The following is an 18205-nucleotide window of genomic DNA, read 5'->3' as shown; positions in this document are numbered from 1 at the left end:
ATACACACACACACACACACATATATATATATATATATATATATATATATATATTAATATATATATATATATATATATATATATATATATATATATATATATATATATATATATATATATATATATATATATATATATATATATATATATATATATATATATATAAGTTTAGTAGAGACAGAGACAAACGAGAAAGACGTAGAAAATAAAAATAAGTTTGCTGACGTTTAAGGGAGAGGACTCCCTCTCTTCAGAGAAACGGAGTCATCTGAAAGGGAGTCCTCTCCCTGAAACGTCAGTAAACTTATTTTTATTTTCTACATCTTTCTCGTTTTCAGTTTATTTTCAGTTCAGTCTATATATATATATTCTTTTTAAACGGGAAACTATATTCCGTTTATGAGGAGTTTCGTTTACAGAGAATAGATTCAGCATCGTACTCCTTAAGGTCCCTGAATTAGGGACCTTAGTACTCCTCACGCACGCCCGCCGCCTGGCGGCGGGTGTGCGCGCAATTGGTCTCCGCGGAAGCGGATCCCGATATGCGAAATCTGGGCAATGAGGAGAACCGTACATTATGGGCACAAACCTTATTGCACAGAAGTAACCAGCGAACTTTTTTTTTTCAAAGTGCTATGGCCTGAAAATGGCCTGGGTCCTACACGCCTTACTGTTGGCCTGATATGAAACGGGTAAGCTTGCGACATTTCTGAAGCAGCGCGGGTGCTTTGATTTTCCGATCACTAGCGGCTTTGTCACTTCCCGTCATATTAGTACCGATGAGTACGGTGAGCCTGTCCTTACTCCCCCCGGTGCATCGCTCTCCTTTGAATGAGAGCAATGAGAGGCAAGATTTTTCAAAGTACTATGGCCTGAAAATGGCCTGGGTCCTACACGCCTCACTGTTGGCCTGATATGAAACGGGTAAGCTTGCGACATTTCTGAAGCAGCGCGGGTGCTTTGATTTTCCGATCACTAGCGGCTTTGTCACTTCCCGTCATATTAGTACCGATGAGTACGGTGAGCCTGTCCTTACTCCCCCCGGTGCATCGCTCTCCTTTGAATGAGAGCAATGAGAGGCAATATTTTTCAAAGTGCTATGGCCTGAAAATGGCCTGGGTCCTACACGCCTTACTGTTGGCCTGATATGAAACGGGTAAGCTTGCGACATTTCTGAAGCAGCGCGGGTGCTTTGATTTTCCGATCACTAGCGGCTTTGTCACTTCCCGTCATATTAGTACCGATGAGTACGGTGAGCCTGTCCTTACTCCCCCCGGTGCATCGCTCTCCTTTGAATGAGAGCAATGAGAGGCAATATTTTTCAAAGTGCTATGGCCTGAAAATGGCCTGGGTCCTACACGCCTTACTGTTGGCCTGATATGAAACGGGTAAGCTTGCGACATTTCTGAAGCAGCGCGGGTGCTTTGATTTTCCGATCACTAGCGGCTTTGTCACTTCCCGTCATATTAGTACCGATGAGTACGGTGAGCCTGTCCTTACTCCCCCCCGGTGCATCGCTCTCCTTTGAATGAGAGCAATTAGAGGCAAGATTTTTCAAAGTACTATGGCCTGAAAATGGCCTGGGTCCTACACGCCTCACTGTTGGCCTGATATGAAACGGGTAAGCTTGCGACATTTCTGAAGCAGCGCGGGTGCTTTGATTTTCCGATCACTAGCGGCTTTGTCACTTCCCGTCATATTAGTACCGATGAGTACGGTGAGCCTGTCCTTACTCCCCCCGGTGCATCGCTCTCCTTTGAATGAGAGCAATGAGAGGCAATATTTTTCAAAGTGCTATGGCCTGAAAATGGCCTGGGTCCTACACGCCTTACTGTTGGCCTGATATGAAACGGGTAAGCTTGCGACATTTCTGAAGCAGCGCGGGTGCTTTGATTTTCCGATCACTAGCGGCTTTGTCACTTCCCGTCATATTAGTACCGATGAGTACGGTGAGCCTGTCCTTACTCCCCCAGGTGCATCGCTCTCCTTTGAATGAGAGCAATGAGAGGCAATATTTTTCAAAGTGCTATGGCCTGAAAATGGCCTGGGTCCTACACGCCTTACTGTTGGCCTGATATGAAACGGGTAAGCTTGCGACATTTCTGAAGCAGCGCGGGTGCTTTGATTTTCCGATCACTAGCGGCTTTGTCACTTCCCGTCATATTAGTACCGATGAGTACGGTGAGCCTGTCCTTACTCCCCCCGGTGCATCGCTCTCCTTTGAATGAGAGCAATGAGAGGCAATATTTTTCAAAGTGCTATGGCCTGAAAATGGCCTGGGTCCTACACGCCTTACTGTTGGCCTGATATGAAACGGGTAAGCTTGCGACATTTCTGAAGCAGCGCGGGTGCTTTGATTTTCCGATCACTAGCGGCTTTGTCACTTCCCGTCATATTAGTACCGATGAGTACGGTGAGCCTGTCCTTACTCCCCCCGGTGCATCGCTCTCCTTTGAATGAGAGCAATGAGAGGCAATATTTTTCAAAGTGCTATGGCCTGAAAATGGCCTGGGTCCTACACGCCTTACTGTTGGCCTGATATGAAACGGGTAAGCTTGCGACATTTCTGAAGCAGCGCGGGTGCTTTGATTTTCCGATCACTAGCGGCTTTGTCACTTCCCGTCATATTAGTACCGATGAGTACGGTGAGCCTGTCCTTACTCCCCCGGTGCATCGCTCTCCTTTGAATGAGAGCAATGAGAGGCAAGATTTTTCAAAGTACTATGGCCTGAAAATGGCCTGGGTCCTACACGCCTTACTGTTGGCCTGATATGAAACGGGTAAGCTTGCGACATTTCTGAAGCAGCGCGGGTGCTTTGATTTTCCGATCACTAGCGGCTTTGTCACTTCCCGTCATATTAGTGCCGATGAGTACGGTGAGCCTGTCCTTACTCCCCCGGTGCATCGCTCTCCTTTGAATGAGAGCAATGAGAGGCAAGATTTTTCAAAGTACTATGGCCTGAAAATGGCCTGGGTCCTACACGCCTTACTGTTGGCCTGATATGAAACGGGTAAGCTTGCGACATTTCTGAAGCAGCGCGGGTGCTTTGATTTTCCGACCCCTAGCGGCTTTGTCACTTCCCGTCATATTAGTATCGATGAGTACGGTGAGCCTGTCCTTACTCCCCCCGGTGCATCGCTCTCCTTTGAATGAGAGCAATGAGAGGCAAGACTTTTCAAAGTACTATGGCCTGAAAATGGCCTGGGTCCTACACGCCTCACTGTTGGCCTGATATGAAATGGGTAAGCTTGCGACATTTCTGAAGCAGCGCGGGTGCTTTGATTTTCCGATCACTAGCGGCTTTGTCACTTCCCGTCATATTAGTACCGATGAGTACGGTGAGCCTGTCCTTACTCCCCCCGGTGCATCGCTCTCCTTTGAATGAGAGCAATGAGAGGCAAGATTTTTCAAAGTACTATGGCCTGAAAATGGCCTGGGTCCTACACGCCTCACTGTTGTCCTGATATGAAACGGGTAACTTGCGACATTTCTGAAGCAGCGCGGGTGCTTTGATTTTCCGATCACTAGCGGCTTTGTCACTTCCCGTCATATTAGTACCGATGAGTACGGTGAGCCTGTCCTTACTCCCCCCGGTGCATCGCTCTCCTTTGAATGAGAGCAATGAGAGGCAAGATTTTTCAAAGTACTATGGCCTGAAAATGGCCTGGGTCCTACACGCCTCACTGTTGGCCTGATATGAAATGGGTAAGCTTGCGACATTTCTGATGCAGCGCGGGTGCTTTGATTTTCCGATCACTAGCGGCTTTGTCACTTCCCGTCATATTAGTACCGATGAGTACGGTGAGCCTGTCCTTACTCCCCCCGGTGCATCGCTCTCCTATGAATGAGAGCAATGAGAGGCAAGATTTTTCAAAGTACTATGGCCTGAAAATGGCCTGGGTCCTACACGCCTCACTGTTGGCCTGATATGAAACGGGTAACTTGCGACATTTCTGAAGCAGCGCGGGTGCTTTGATTTTCCGATCACTAGCGGCTTTGTCACTTCCCGTCATATTAGTACCGATGAGTACGGTGAGCCTGTCCTTACTCCCCCGGTGCATCGCTCTCCTTTGAATGAGAGCAATGAGAGGCAAGATTTTTCAAAGTACTATGGCCTGAAAATGGCCTGGGTCCTACACGCCTTACTGTTGGCCTGATATGAAACGGGTAAGCTTGCGACATTTCTGAAGCAGCGCGGGTGCTTTGATTTTCCGACCCCTAGCGGCTTTGTCACTTCCCGTCTTATTAGTATCGATGAGTATGGTGAGCCTGTCCTTACTCCCCCCGGTGCATCGCTCTCCTTTGAATGAGAGCAATGAGAGGCAAGATTTTTCAAAGTACTATGGCCTGAAAATGGCCTGGGTCCTACACGCCTCACTGTTGGCCTGATATGAAATGGGTAAGCTTGCGACATTTCTGAAGCAGCGCGGGTGCTTTGATTTTCCGATCACTAGCGGCTTTGTCACTTCCCGTCATATTAGTACCGATGAGTACGGTGAGCCTGTCCTTACTCCCCCCGGTGCATCGCTCTCCTTTGAATGAGAGCAATGAGAGGCAAGATTTTTCAAAGTACTATGGCCTGAAAATGGCCTGGGTCCTACACGCCTCACTGTTGGCCTGATATGAAACGGGTAACTTGCGACATTTCTGAAGCAGCGCGGGTGCTTTGATTTTCCGATCACTAGCGGCTTTGTCACTTCCCGTCATATTAGTACCGATGAGTACGGTGAGCCTGTCCTTACTCCCCCCGGTGCATCGCTCTCCTTTGAATGAGAGCAATGAGAGGCAAGATTTTTCAAAGTACTATGGCCTGAAAATGGCCTGGGTCCTACACGCCTCACTGTTGGCCTGATATGAAATGGGTAAGCTTGCGACATTTCTGAAGCAGCGCGGGTGCTTTGATTTTCCGATCACTAGCGGCTTTGTCACTTCCCGTCATATTAGTAGCGATAAGTACAGTCAGCCTATCCTTACTACCCCCGGTGCATCGCTCTCCTTTGAATGAGAGCAATTTTGACAGAAGCAATTAAATAAAATTCGCTCCAATCCACGCTGTGAAGGTGGTTGGAAATCAAAGCTTTAAACGACACCCACAACAATTGCCCATGCGATGTCACTTGAATTCACACACGTGGCTCTACAAAGAGTGAAACCAGAGATTCTGCCTGCCGTTACCTGGAATTCGCGGGGGCGGATGTCCAGAACGCAGCAGGGTCGGCCACGGCCGGGCTAAAGCGGTGGACGCCGCCACCGTAGCCCGGCTGTGCGTCGTCAGAAAGAAAACGGAGAGGAGCATCTTTCGAAGGGTGAGACAGCGGAACCTAGCCAACCCTGATGTGCTAGCTCGGGGCTACACCACCGCGCGACACAAGCGTAGACACCAAAACAATTCTTCATGTGAGATTAGTGATTCCCATTTATACCGATTTAAACTGTTTAGTTTAGTAAGTTTGAGAATTGCGAGAAAGCTGAGGGAATTTTTATAATCGCTATTTATCGGGACCGTTGCTCCTTCCGCCTTTTGTAATGCCTCTTAAAACACAACCGAATTTGCATTCATCAATTTAGAAAACGGAGTCCAATTCGTGGGAAGAAGTGCGCGAAAGGTAGCGTTTCTCTAGCGGCCAGATGTCTGTATGTGGTCTCTGCATTTTGTTTTCCCGCCCTTCAAACCAATCCTTAACGTATCTTTGCCGTACATCCACTTAATTCCGTCGGGTCCGGGTTACTCAGGAGGTGCTGTCGAACAAGTTAATCAAGCCGTGCGAAGGAAGCGCGCAATGGACGCGAAGCTGCGCCAAAACAGGCCCAAAACAACCGTCGCTAAAGCAGATGACAAAGCCGTACCGCCGAAGCGCCCACCGGCGCGCCCACCGGCGAGCAGGCACCTCCGCGCGGGGAACGCTGGGTAAATTCGCCGCGCCATCTACAGTGTGCTCCGTGAGTAAAACCCTTGCCCTCCCCCCCGCTGCCTCCGCCGCGTTGGGAATTTATTGTCCCGCACGCCGCGAAAGAACCGTTGGCTGGTAGAGGTAGAAAGCTTTGCTTTAAAAGAGTGCCGTCTCATCTACATTGTAGATGCTCTTAGGTCACAACTTGGCCTAAGTAGATATATTCGCTTACCACTTCCACTGCCTCACCACCTATGTAAAATCTCTGTGCTGTCCCGAGGTTATTGATCCTTACTTTAGTTTTCTGCATATTACTTTTCAGGCCCACGGTTCTACTCTGTTTTTCTAGTGCGGTAAGCATGCTTTGCAATTCGTCCCCCGAGTTACTTAGCAAGGCAACGTCATCAGCAAATCTGAGGTTACTGAGGTATTCTCCATTAACCCTTACTCCTGCCTGTTCCCAATCCAATGTTCTGAATACTTCTTGTAAACATGCTGTGAATAACATTGAAGAGATTGTGTCTCCATGTCTGACGCCCTTCCATATAGGTATGTTATTGCTTTCCTTATGGAGGACGATGGTAGATGTGGGCCCATTGTAGATATCCTCTAGTATGCTTATGTAATGCTCGTCTACACCCTGATTCCACAATGCCTGAATGACTGCTGGGGTTTCGACAAAGTGAAATGCTTTCTCATAATCTATGAAGGCTTTTACTGGGGTTGAGTATACTCCGCACACTTCTCTATCACCTGATTGGTCGTGTGAACATGGTCCATTGTTGAATAGCCTTTACGAGACCCTGCTTGTTCTTTAGGTTGACTGAAATATAAGGTGGCAGAAATTCTGTTAGCGATTACCTTGGTAAGTATCTTGTAGACGACTGACAGTAAGCTGATCGGCCTGTAATTTTTCAAGTCCTTCATGTCACCTTTATTATGGATTAGGTTGATGGTCGCGTTCTTCCAAGATTCCGGTACATTCGCGGTCATTAGGCATTACGTGTATAGGTTTGCCAGTTTTACTAGTGCAATTTGCCCGCAATCCTTCAAGAGGTCTGCTGTTATCTGATCTTCACCAGGTACTTTGCCCCCTTTCATTTCTTTCAAAGCCTTCCTTACTTCTTCTGTCGTTACTGGTGGGATGTCTATATCCTCTGAACTACTTTCTCGTTCGGCATTATCCTCAATGCCCTGGCTACTGTACATATCTCTATATAACTCCTCGGCTACAATGACTATTTTATCCCTATTTGTGATGACATTGCCTTGCTTGTCTTTAAGTGCATCATGGGATTTTTCCCCACGCCTAAACGCCTCTTCACTGCTTTCAGGCTGCGTCCGTTCTTTACAGCATATTCGATCCTCTCCGTATTATACTTCCGTATGTCAGCTGTCTTACGCTTATTGATTAAGTTCGAAAGCTCCGCTAGTTCTATTCTGTCAGCTGGGGTGAAATTGTCATGGTTTGGCTTTTTCTAATTAATCTTTCGTCTCCTGGGAAAGTTTACCTGTATTCTGTCTCGCCATCGTGCCCCCACTTCTGTACACTCCGTGATAATGCGTGTAAGATTGTTGCTGGCTTCCTGTGCCGTAAACTCTGCTTCCTCGGTAAGAGCTGAATATCGGCTCCGCAGCGCGATCCTGAATTCTTCACCTTTACGTCTTACTGTTAGCTGATTACGTCTTACTGGTGCAGCGGGGGCGTAGAGGTAGATCATCCACCTCGCGTGCAGAAGGACCGTGGTTAGAGTCCCGGTGCCGGACAATTTCCACCGGATTAAAAAAAAAATCCGCGGGTTGATGGATTTGCAGAATGAGGCTTGGGGTGTGGCCTGACTCCGGCGACTATTGCCGGTAACACCTGAGCAGGATTGGCCCCCCTGGTGTAGTAATGGCCACAACCTCCCATGAATACGCCAAAAAACTGTCCCAATCATGAGGCAGAGATAATTAGAAGGATAAAAATGGGGTGGAGTGTATTCAGCAGGCATTCTCAGATAATGAATGGCAGCCTACCATTGTCCCTGAAGAAGAAAGTGTATGACAGCTGCATCTTACCGGTACTCACCTACGGGACAGAAACTTGGAGGCTCACTAAGAGGGTTCAAATTAAATTGAGGACGACTCAGCGGGAAATGGAGCGGAAGATGATAGGTGTAACATTAAGGGACAAGAAGAGAGCGGAGTGGGTCAGGGAACAAACACGTGTTAAGGACATATTAGCAGAAATTAATAAGAAGAAATGGGTGTGGGCAGGGCATGTAATGCGAAGGCAAGATAACCGTTGGTCATTGAGGGTAACAGAGTGGATCCCTAGAGAAGGCAAGCGTGGCAGGGGGCGGCAGAAAGTTAGATGGGCAGATGAGATCAATAAGTTTGCGCGGATAAATTAGTCGCAGTCAGCGCGGGACCGGGGTAATTGGAGGTTAATGGGAGAGGCCTTTGCCCTGCAGTGGGCGTAGATAGGCTTGTGATGATATATATATATATATATATATATATATATATATATATATATATATATATATATATATATATATATATATATATATATACTGTTCGACTGGCAGCAGTCTAAGACCCCGAGAAAAGCCTAGGGGGCAGTTAAATGGCGAAATTTCGCGTCCGATGCCCTACCGCTTCTGGGCGGCTGTGTTTTCCGTAGCCAGCGGGAAAGACAGCTAGCGGTCAAAAACGCCAAAGAAAGCTTAGGGAAGTAGTTCGTCACTTTTAACTTGGAAAAACAACAATCTTTAGACGTTCAAAAACAAAGAAGTAAAGTTTCCACCTTTGCCAATATTTCAAAATTCTCCTTTTCAACGAAATGGAGCCGAACTACTGCCCCCATGCACGCGTTCCTTGCCACGTTCATTAAACGAGCTCCTCATTCCTCATTATATATCAGGGTGTCGAACAAAAACAAATACTCGCTAACCGGTTCACCTAAATTGATAACTAAGTGCGAAAAATTAAATTGTACGGTTTAAGGCCCCAAGCCGAGGATGTACTAACACGACGCAAAGTGATAACGCCAACCACAGACTTCGGCGCGTTCATGCATCGAGCTGCTCCCACTTACCACGAGGTAATGCTACCTGCTTCCTTGTAACTCTGAAAAGGCCCCTCTAACCCGTAAGCCGAGATTGAAAAGGAATTATTGATCTTGTCTTTTTTGTTCAACAACGCGCACCAAGAGCGTTGAATATCTTCTCAGCCTCTGCAGCCCAGAAAGCCCTTTGAATTTTGTTTTTTTTTGTTTTCGTACAGCTACTGCTACCCAGGGCAATATTCAGACGAATGCCACAAATGTAAGGAAAGGGCAGAGCTAGCACATATGCTACGGGCTTGCCCGCAGGCGGCCACACCGGCGCGCAGAATCCCTCAGGCGGAGCAATGGGAGACAGTGTTGCTCAGCTCCGGCCCAGCAGATACCCCCCCCCCCTCCCCCTCCCCCCTCTCTCTCTCTCTCTCTCTCTCTCTCTCTCTCTCTCTCTCTCTCTCTCTCTCTCTCTCTCTCTCTCTCTCTCTCTCTCTCTCTCTCTCGAAATCATTCTCGAATTATTCTCGACACAATTATTCAAAGCAGTTTGATGTTTTATTCGAATTTTATTTGATCCAACAAACCTCGCACCACACAAGCTACATCTGAAGTGCAATAAGTTATCCGTCGGCTGTTTTTTGCTGTCGTTTTTTTTTCAATCGAAATTGCAATCCTTTCTACAGAATCCAGCTTCACTCCGGGTGTAACATCGCAGAAAGTTAAAAATGTGTACTAGAGTGCCTGCTTATATCAGAAGGCGACACGGACAAGCGGTAGCTTTTTAAAATCAGTATTAGAACAAGAAACAAAATGCTTGCGTACAAAATGCAGATAAAAATATTAAAAATGCAATACAAGAATAGCGGTCCTAATGGCTCTATTGTGCTAGATCCTCGTGACAAATCGGCTCGGTATAGTAAACACAGAAAGCAAGTGTGAGGAACAAATAGCGTGGGGAAGCGGTGACATACAGTCCAGCATAGACAATAATAGCCCAGTATCGGGGCAGTGCACGAAAGTTTGTGGGAAACGAGGATACATGAAAAAGGAACAGACAGCTTACAGGAAGAGGTCACAAAAGCCTTACCTTGCACTTTGAAAGTTCAACCACAGCAAATTCAGAAATGTGTGCAGCCGAAGGAACTTCTCTGAACCATGGCTCCCATGGTTGGAAGCGTAACGAAAAACATGAACGGCGAACACAAAGTAGGGAGGACAGGCGTTAACTGCCAACTAATTTTATTGCACTTGACATGAGCTTATATTCTTCAAACCACCCAAGTAGCACCAAAACATTAGAAGAACGTATTTTTTTTGTTTGGTGCTTACGTTAGAGCAATGTTCTTAATGTCATTTTTTTGAAATGTTTAACTAATGTTATCAAAAACGTTACAGTAATGTTTTGTCAAACATTATTTAAACGTCCACAAAACATTTTTACAACATATTATTAATGTTAGTGTTACATTTCCCTAACGTTGCAGCGAACAAGCTAATAACGTTCAAAAAACGTTTAAAAACAATGTAAAACGTTACATCACATTTCGCCAAACGTTATGCGAACAGTAAGAAAGCATTTCTACAACATATAAATACTTTTGGAGTTACGTTTACCTAACGTTGCAGAAGCACCCTACAAAAACATTTTAAGAACAACTAAAAAACGTTACAGTAACGTTTCGTCAAACATTATTGGAACTGTGAGGAAGCATTTCGACAACATAGTAATTATGTTGGATTTACACTTACTTAACGTTGCAGAAAACACGCTTGAAACAATCTTTTAACGTTGCAAAACCTTTTCAGAATGTGGACCAGGAACGTTACAGTGACGTTTTGCCAAACGTGTGGAATGTGTATCGTGGAGCATTGTTTCTGTTATCCACGTTTGCTGGTTACGATATATTTTAAAGCATTTTCAAAATAACAAGGAAAAGTGAAATTTCAAATAAAATTTTATTTTATTTTTGCATGGTTACAACATTTTTTTAATTTACATTCCATTGCTGCTGCTGTGCAGGAGAGGAGGCTCCATCCAGGGGCTGGCTGCGTCTGTGTGGAAAAAGCAAACAATTCCTACTTCAGTACGCTGCGGCAGTAGGCGGTTTTTGCGCGAAAAAGTAGTCGCCGCCTAAGGATTTGTTTAGTTAACGAGCGCACACACGCACACGCACATGCACACACGCACGCACTAAAAGGAGAGTAACTGAACAAGCAGCTACGCAGCAACTCGTGCTAACCATATGACCAGAAGAAAGCAAGCGCACAAAATTTTGGGTCACCTGACTCCCAACTTGAATCTCCCGAGTCAGTAACCTATACAGGTTAGTGATTATTCGTCAAAGTCGCTCGCTAGCGGAGTGTTGTGTCTTCTGCATGGTTCATGTATTTTTATTAGGCAGAGATTAGGATGAAAATCATTTAAATATAAATGCACTATTAAATTTTGAGAATATTAGTTTATTGCTTACCTTGTGGGTTCCTGTAAGCCCAATATTCGCAAAGTGGATCCAGTCACCAATGATGTGGCCCGCTATCGACTGTGACCTGCGTCACACCAGCAGCAGCTGGAAAGCATAGGGCGCGACTAGTTATGGGCTGCATAGCAGTTCATAAATTGAACTACTAAAACAAATCAAAATACGCTCTCAGAAATTTTCTACACTCACCAAATACTATTCGGGAACGGATACTAACCTCTCGGACCTTTTTCTTCTTTTCTTCCTGTCCAACTGTATATAGATGACCGCTACCTCAATCGAAACAACCCATCTGAAAATTCGCTTGGTTGTAGAAGCGACGTTTGCTCCTCCAGTCCGGCAGATCTTTCACCTAAAAAAGAACACAAAGTGCTACAGAGGTATTACAGATGGTTTACACAAAAGAAACACCCATTAAACACGAATGTGTATAATGGTCCAAGTTTACTTACGTAATAAAGGGAACCAAAGTGGGAACTCATAAACGAACAACTTCGATCCTAGTCTTTGTCAGCACTGAAAAGAGTTGTGTGACATGTTTAATACATGCTTGGAACAGGCTAGCGGAAGAAAGGAGGAAGAATTTGAGCATTTTACAACAACCCGGGCATTCTCCCTTTTTTTTTTTTATTTGCACGAATACAGAAGGTTCTGTTTTTCAGTCAAAGCCATGCGTATCATTGCAGCCACTAAATTTGTTAGCGTTCACTTTAACCATGGTTTTTGTTTTTTCACGCTCGGCGTTGTTACCTCGTCATATGAAACGCACCCTGTTATTCATCACTGCTGAGCATTTACAGGATTTTTCAAAAGTTGGGAAGAGCGCCTGGAACCACGGCTGTAAAAGCCTTTGATTCAAGCTGTTCGAAACCGCACCACCGATGAACAGTACTAGAACTAGCCTTTTTGCTCGAAGCATGTCGGTTTTATTTCGGCGAACGACGGCTGTGCATGATCAATGCGGCCCCAATGAAAGCGTGTTGGTTCCAAACTTCTGATAAAGTACGCGCAGTAGGCAAAATTCTGTATCCAGAGTGACCTCTTTTGGGCGGAACGGCTACCTTTAGAGGGAGTGGGTGATCGCTAGCATGACCTAGTACCTCCCACACCTCCTACCCCCAATTACCCCTTCGTATCTTTATCGGCTTAGTTGAAAGTGGCACCTGCCCTAGTCATTCCAGCTCCTGTTGTGCTGTGCGTTATCGATTTAATTCGCTTTTCCATTTTGATTCGCTAAACCCGCTAGCCATTTACACAATATTTACTTACCAGTTTCTATGGTCTCGGGATTGGCACTCATCGTCGATGAACTCCGCGGCTTTCCCGGTTTGAGGGTATCTTGAAAACCATAGCCTGCAATGAAAGTGACTTCGACTCTTTACCAGCTGCTATTTACCAGCCTTTTGGGGTGCATTTCTCACAACTCAAGAACGCGCTATGCTGCTTTAATGCATTTCAAAAATGTAAGTCGCAAACGAACGCATGTACTCGAACAGCGCACTTTTTCCCACCCTCTGTGACACCTTCAGCCCTCAAAGTGCCCCTTAAATTTCTAACAAAGTTGGCTATATAGTCACGCAGGTTGCCTGGTTGCTTACTCGCCAGCGAAGAAAGCTACGACAAAAGGCTCAGGTTTGCAGCTTTTAACAATATATCCCAGAAGTCTGACGAACTTTTTGCGATAGGTACACCGTCATACCGTCTAAGGTAACCAGCGGCAAAATAGGCTACCAAGGGGTGCATTCTGACCTGTTCGTTTGCATTTGTATCGACAACATTCCGAAGTAGCTGCACTGGCTGCACCCCCCCCCCCTTTTTTTTTTACGTTAAGGAACCCCGGCGTTCCCAACATAATTATCGCATCGCCAGGCAATTAGGGGCAAATGTAATGCTTTTTGTTTTTTCAAAATTTCGCACAGCGAACTAACGTGACACGCACATTATTTTGTTTCGCGTGCCCAAGCTGCTACCTCACTTGCCCGGCTGAAGTGAAGATCATTCGAGTGTGGGCTAGGTTAGTTATCCGAATTCACTTTGCTTTGCACAAAGCGCGCAAAAATCGTTTCCATGCAACGAACAAAAATCGTTTCCATGCAACGTACCCGTAACATCGATTCTTCCATCAATACTGCCTACTATATAGTTCAAAGGCCCGTTCACACTTGCGACGATGAGACGCGATTTCGGAAACTTTTGCCGCCCGGCGATCCGTTTTGTCGTTCGGTCTCGGCCAATTTGTCGCCGCGACAGAAATCGCGTTGTTCGTCGCAAGTGTGCACGGGCCTATAAGCAAGAAAATACTCACGAGTTGCTCCTGCACACCTTCCTTGTATCTCGCTTACATTGCCCAAACGCCGCCTCTGGCGCTTCGTTTTGAATATCCAGCGATAAACGGGTCTCGGTTGGACAGACCACGGAGAAAGATATAACACCATCGAACAGGCTACGACTGAACAAGCATGCGCTTGCGCATATAAGTACTTACGTCTACAACTGCAGTGTTCCAGGTAAACGATCCGGTGTAACGACTGGAGCTGGGTGCGCACGGGGTCGGCAGTGGCTAGAGTTCCTGTATATGCTCCCTCCCGTAGGGAGCATATACAGGAACTCTAGCAGTGGCGAGAAAAGACCCCTTGAGCCCTTGCCCTTTTTTCTTTCCCTCTCATATGGGGCGAGAAGGCAGTGGATCTCCAAGCAACTTTCCGCAGCCGCTGTCTGCGGCTGAAACCTGTCTGAATGAACAAAAAGCCGTGGGGGGATGCTACACAAAGGAACGTCGCACAATGCGACGGGAAACTTCTCCACCCGCCCTTGGGGACAGCGCCGCGAAGTTCGCCTTTTACATCGCAAAGTGTAGACAGCCTTACCTGCTCGTCTCAACGAACAGAATGAAGAGGACTCGCGAACAAGATTGACTTTGAACGAGACTGATCGTGATGCCCGGATCAAGGAACGCTTCATAACCAAACATGAAATACGAGTGGTGTAGGGAGAAAATTTGTAAAAAACACCAGTGGCATTTTTTTTTTGTAAACTAGAACTTAAACGTTTTGATTCACTAGTCAGAAATATCATGCTTCGATGAAAAAAGAATTGTGGGCAACTTAACCAGTCCGGCTGGTGCGTACGGAATAACTGTGTGGTCACATAACTACAAAAAACGTTTTTTTTTTTTCGTACATGTATGCTTTAAACAAGCGAGTTACCCCTGCAGCCTTGAGCACTATTAGCGAACACGATTACGTAATTTCTCGCCTGATCGCCGATAAAGCATGCCTTCGCCAGGAATGCCTTCGCACATGGAGTCCATCTCCCCCCCCCCCCCCCCTTCTTTCTCCCCCGTTAAACGGCTCCGAAAATTACATAGTCTCACGACTAGAAATAATAGGATATCATTTCACAGTAAATCACGGAATATTACGCAAATTACGGGATATTACGGCTAGAAACTGCTCTTTCTAATGTTTTCGAAAATGTTTTCTGAGTGAATCTAGAGCAATCTCTCCCCTGCCCAAAGAACCACAACTTAATAGGAAATAAGCCGCAACGAGTAAAATAAATCTGCTTTATAATAGGTGTTGCTTGAAGTGTGTTAAAGAAAAACCTAACATTGGACACAAATCGTAAGATAAACTTTTGAAACGCGGCATTAATATAATAAAAAAATTCAGTAAGTGCAGTAAATAGTCATTCACGACATATGATTTACCAAAATCAAAATACAACAATACGTTCAAAGCAAATAAGGCATACAAGAACCAGACCGAAGTAGGTGGCTAGTACCAACAAATATATTTTACATGACCTGCTCGAGACAGCTAGCGCACCGCTGGCGTTGTCTTATTACCGCTGTTTCCAGAAAACTGCACGTGCACTGCTTGCGTACTCAAACGCTTCGTCGTAGTTTTCTACCGTCGTTGTCTTCTTCCATCGTGGCACGTTAGGAGCACACTACGAGTAACCATATCTGTTCTTCAAAATGTTTTCGCATCGAAATGCCTTTGAACCGAGAAGTCCGTGCATCGGAAAGCCCGTGCGCCGAAACGTGCTTCACCGAAATGTCCCAGACCCCGTCATAACTGTAACAGGGAGACACTGAGATCGGATGATTCGTTCCAAATTAGCTCGATGGCATAGGCGCCAACAAAGTGGGCGCTGAAAGGCTCGATCCCTCCCCCTCTTCCCTCACCCTCCCCATTTTTCGAGGGCTTCGTGTCCTTACGCCGCACACGATGATGGAAAAAATATGGGTACGCAGCTTTTCAACAACAAACGCAACTCAAGGTTTTAAACGAAGTTCGCGTAATTGGAGGCTAAACATTGCGCTTCGGCTGATTATAAGGACTCGAATACTTCCTAATCGTCTTGCCCTTGCCTGTGAGAAGAATTCGGGCTTTGAGTTAGCACAATGTCTGCAAGGCACAAAATGGGAAAAAAAGAGTCATTTCAATTACATTTGAACCAGGATGTAACTAACTTCCATGTGACGAATTCCTGGATTTAACAAAGTTTTTCAAATCCCCATTGCCAGCCTCATTGAAAACGATGCGTTTTCGACCTGACCTCTATATAACGAAGGCATGGCAACAGTTACACCTTCATGCAACGAATTCGCTACGCTGATTAGCCATCGTTTTTTGCACTTTTTCTGAAAAATTGGCTGGAGATATGCACTAATTTAGCGAACATTGCCCGCGCTGCAAACTACCTTGTGTTTCCAATGTGAGTGTGGTGTCGCTTATAGGTGCTAGGCCCACCTCCACTGATTTCTGAGGTGTAGGTTCGTTGGTGATGAGTTCTGCTACTAGAAAACAAAAAGATTTGTCTTTTCAAGACAAGCTCGCAATTTCAGGTGCCGTCTCCGCAGGCAAGTAGGATCAACGTTGTCGTTCGGTACAGCATCCCAGCTAGCACCTTCTCAAAAAGTTTGAGTGCACAATTAAATAGCATCAAGTTCGCGAAAAGGCGCCCTTTCAGCACACGTTTGCTCCTTGAAACTGGTTAAAGCAGCGAAGAGTGTCAAAAGGCAAAATTGATAGTTACGTTACGCTTGCGAATACAGGGGTATAAGTGTCCTTGATTCTTTGGACTGCCGTGTACTGAAAAACTTCGTGGAAAAGCAGAAGCCGCAAATAGAGCATTTTTTTCACTCTGAAATAAATTCTTGAAGGGAGAGTTACTGTCCCTGATGTCAAGTATTCTGATTTAGTTTCGGCTTCATTTATGGGTGCCTTAAATCGAAACTTGCATATAATGAAAACCTGCATGTAACGAAAATTTTGAGTTTTTATCAACTTCTTTACATACAGGTTTAACTGTACGCGTAACTCTATATTTCGACGTGGTGCGTGCTTTTACACGGCGGATAAACCTAGGCTTGCATCAAAATTGACGAATTGATTACGTCTGCCGCAAAGGGAAGTTTTCAAAGTTTCAATTTCGTCGCCTAAATATTTTTATGAAGTTTCATCAAAGGTAATACAGTTGTCAAACATTATAGCTTTTTCAGTGAATTAACAACATCGCAGCAGCAGACATCAAAATATTTAGGCAGCAATCGTGCCGCCAGCGCAGCGCTATGGGGAGGAATTGGAGCGACAGCGGAGTGCAGTTTATATACGTAGATGTTAAAAGTTGAAATCCACTCTAGAAATACAGTTATGCGGCTACAAAGGAAGGCTGTACAGCTTGGTTAGATACTTCGCAAGGGTCCCGGTGCTTGATTTCACCTAGGGTCCACCGCCCATCGACATCATGAAGTCGATTTCCCGACTAAACTTATAACCAGGAGGCTAGCCGTTTGTAGCGCGAGCGTGAGCGTAGGGTATCATCGATAGTGAGCACTTACGCGCTCGTATAGGTTCAAGGCAGGAGCATGGATATATGGTTAGCAACCGCCACCAAAATGTCACAGAGAGGAAGACGTGAAACGAAGATGTATTTACAAGGCGTATTTACACCCGCCTTGGTGGCTCAGTGGCTAAGGCGTTGTGCTGCTGGGCACGAGGACGCTGGTTCGATTCCCGGCCGATGCGGCCGCTTTTCCGATGGAGGCGAAAAGCAAAAACGCCCGTGCGTACGAGATTTAGGCGCACGTTACAGATCCCCAGGTGGTCAAAATTAATCCGGAGCCCTTCACTACGGCGCGCTTCATCGCCTGCGTTGCATCGGCGCGTTAAACCCTACAACCCATCAATCAACAAGGCGTATTTACATAACAGAAGGCTCCGCGGAGACCAAGAACGCCAGAGCTTCGGCTTCTTCCTTTTCAATACATGTACACCTCAGAGTCGATCTGAGCGCGCCCAGCGTCTTGTTTTGGCTACAATTTAGCACACGTGCGAGCAGGCTAGGCACTGGCGTTCGTGTCTTCTTCCTCTGTGGCTGATGCACCATAACAATGCTGTTGTACTTCATATGGCTAATGCGAAACAAAATAACGCGAAACTGCGGTGTCGCAGTCTCGCGTTGCATGCGCAGGGCAACTCTGGCTTTCACTGTAGGTGTGTGTTCGTTACAGATCTACCAAATCATCCAATGGGTGTTAATTCGATCGCCGCATTGATAAGAAGCAGCTCTCGCATTTTTGTTTTCTGCTTCAATGGCGCAGAATTTGCGGTGCAAACGTGACAGGAATATGATGCTTACTGAAAATAGTTAAAAGCGTGCTTTCGTGTATATTTGAAGTAACCTGCATTTGACTTGCAAATCGTTGTTTCCGGGCAACAAGTGTATTTCTCGATGACGCAAAACACCTTCCGCTGCTCTGTGCTGTCGCTCTTTCTTGCGC

The 18205-nt window shown here is 45.9% G+C and overlaps 2 long non-coding RNA genes across 8 annotated transcripts in view; both read right to left on the bottom strand.

Moving 5' to 3' along the window:
* The window catches only part of LOC144155785 (uncharacterized), a 99045-nt gene that overhangs the window by 78395 nt on the left and 2445 nt on the right, over positions 1–18205 (bottom strand). For both annotated transcript variants that reach the window (XR_013319642.1, XR_013319641.1), the window contains exon 2: positions 5177–5262. This is a non-coding gene — a long non-coding RNA (uncharacterized LOC144155785). The remainder of the gene's footprint in view (positions 1–5176; positions 5263–18205) is intronic.
* Positions 11276–14724, bottom strand: LOC144155784 (uncharacterized). 6 transcript variants are annotated; one of them, XR_013319638.1, is made up of 6 exons: positions 14283–14724; positions 13901–14147; positions 12685–12768; positions 11868–11931; positions 11633–11767; positions 11276–11502 (listed from the first exon to the last, which is right to left on the bottom strand). It is a non-coding gene; the product is annotated as an uncharacterized LOC144155784 (long non-coding RNA). The 6 variants fall into 6 exon arrangements; XR_013319636.1 differs by lacking the exon at positions 14283–14724 and having other exon boundaries at positions 11633–11787; positions 13901–13994; XR_013319639.1 differs by lacking the exons at positions 13901–14147; positions 14283–14724 and adding an exon at positions 13721–13894.

Source organism: Haemaphysalis longicornis, unplaced genomic scaffold (genome assembly GCF_048455015.1).
Source record: "Haemaphysalis longicornis isolate Haplotype H1 unplaced genomic scaffold, Haemaphysalis longicornis Haplotype H1 scaffold_1, whole genome shotgun sequence".
Classification (NCBI taxonomy): domain Eukaryota; kingdom Metazoa; phylum Arthropoda; class Arachnida; order Ixodida; family Ixodidae; genus Haemaphysalis; species Haemaphysalis longicornis.
The sequence above is the reverse complement of the archived record's forward strand: the minus strand, read 5'-3'. Positions and strand labels throughout refer to the sequence as shown.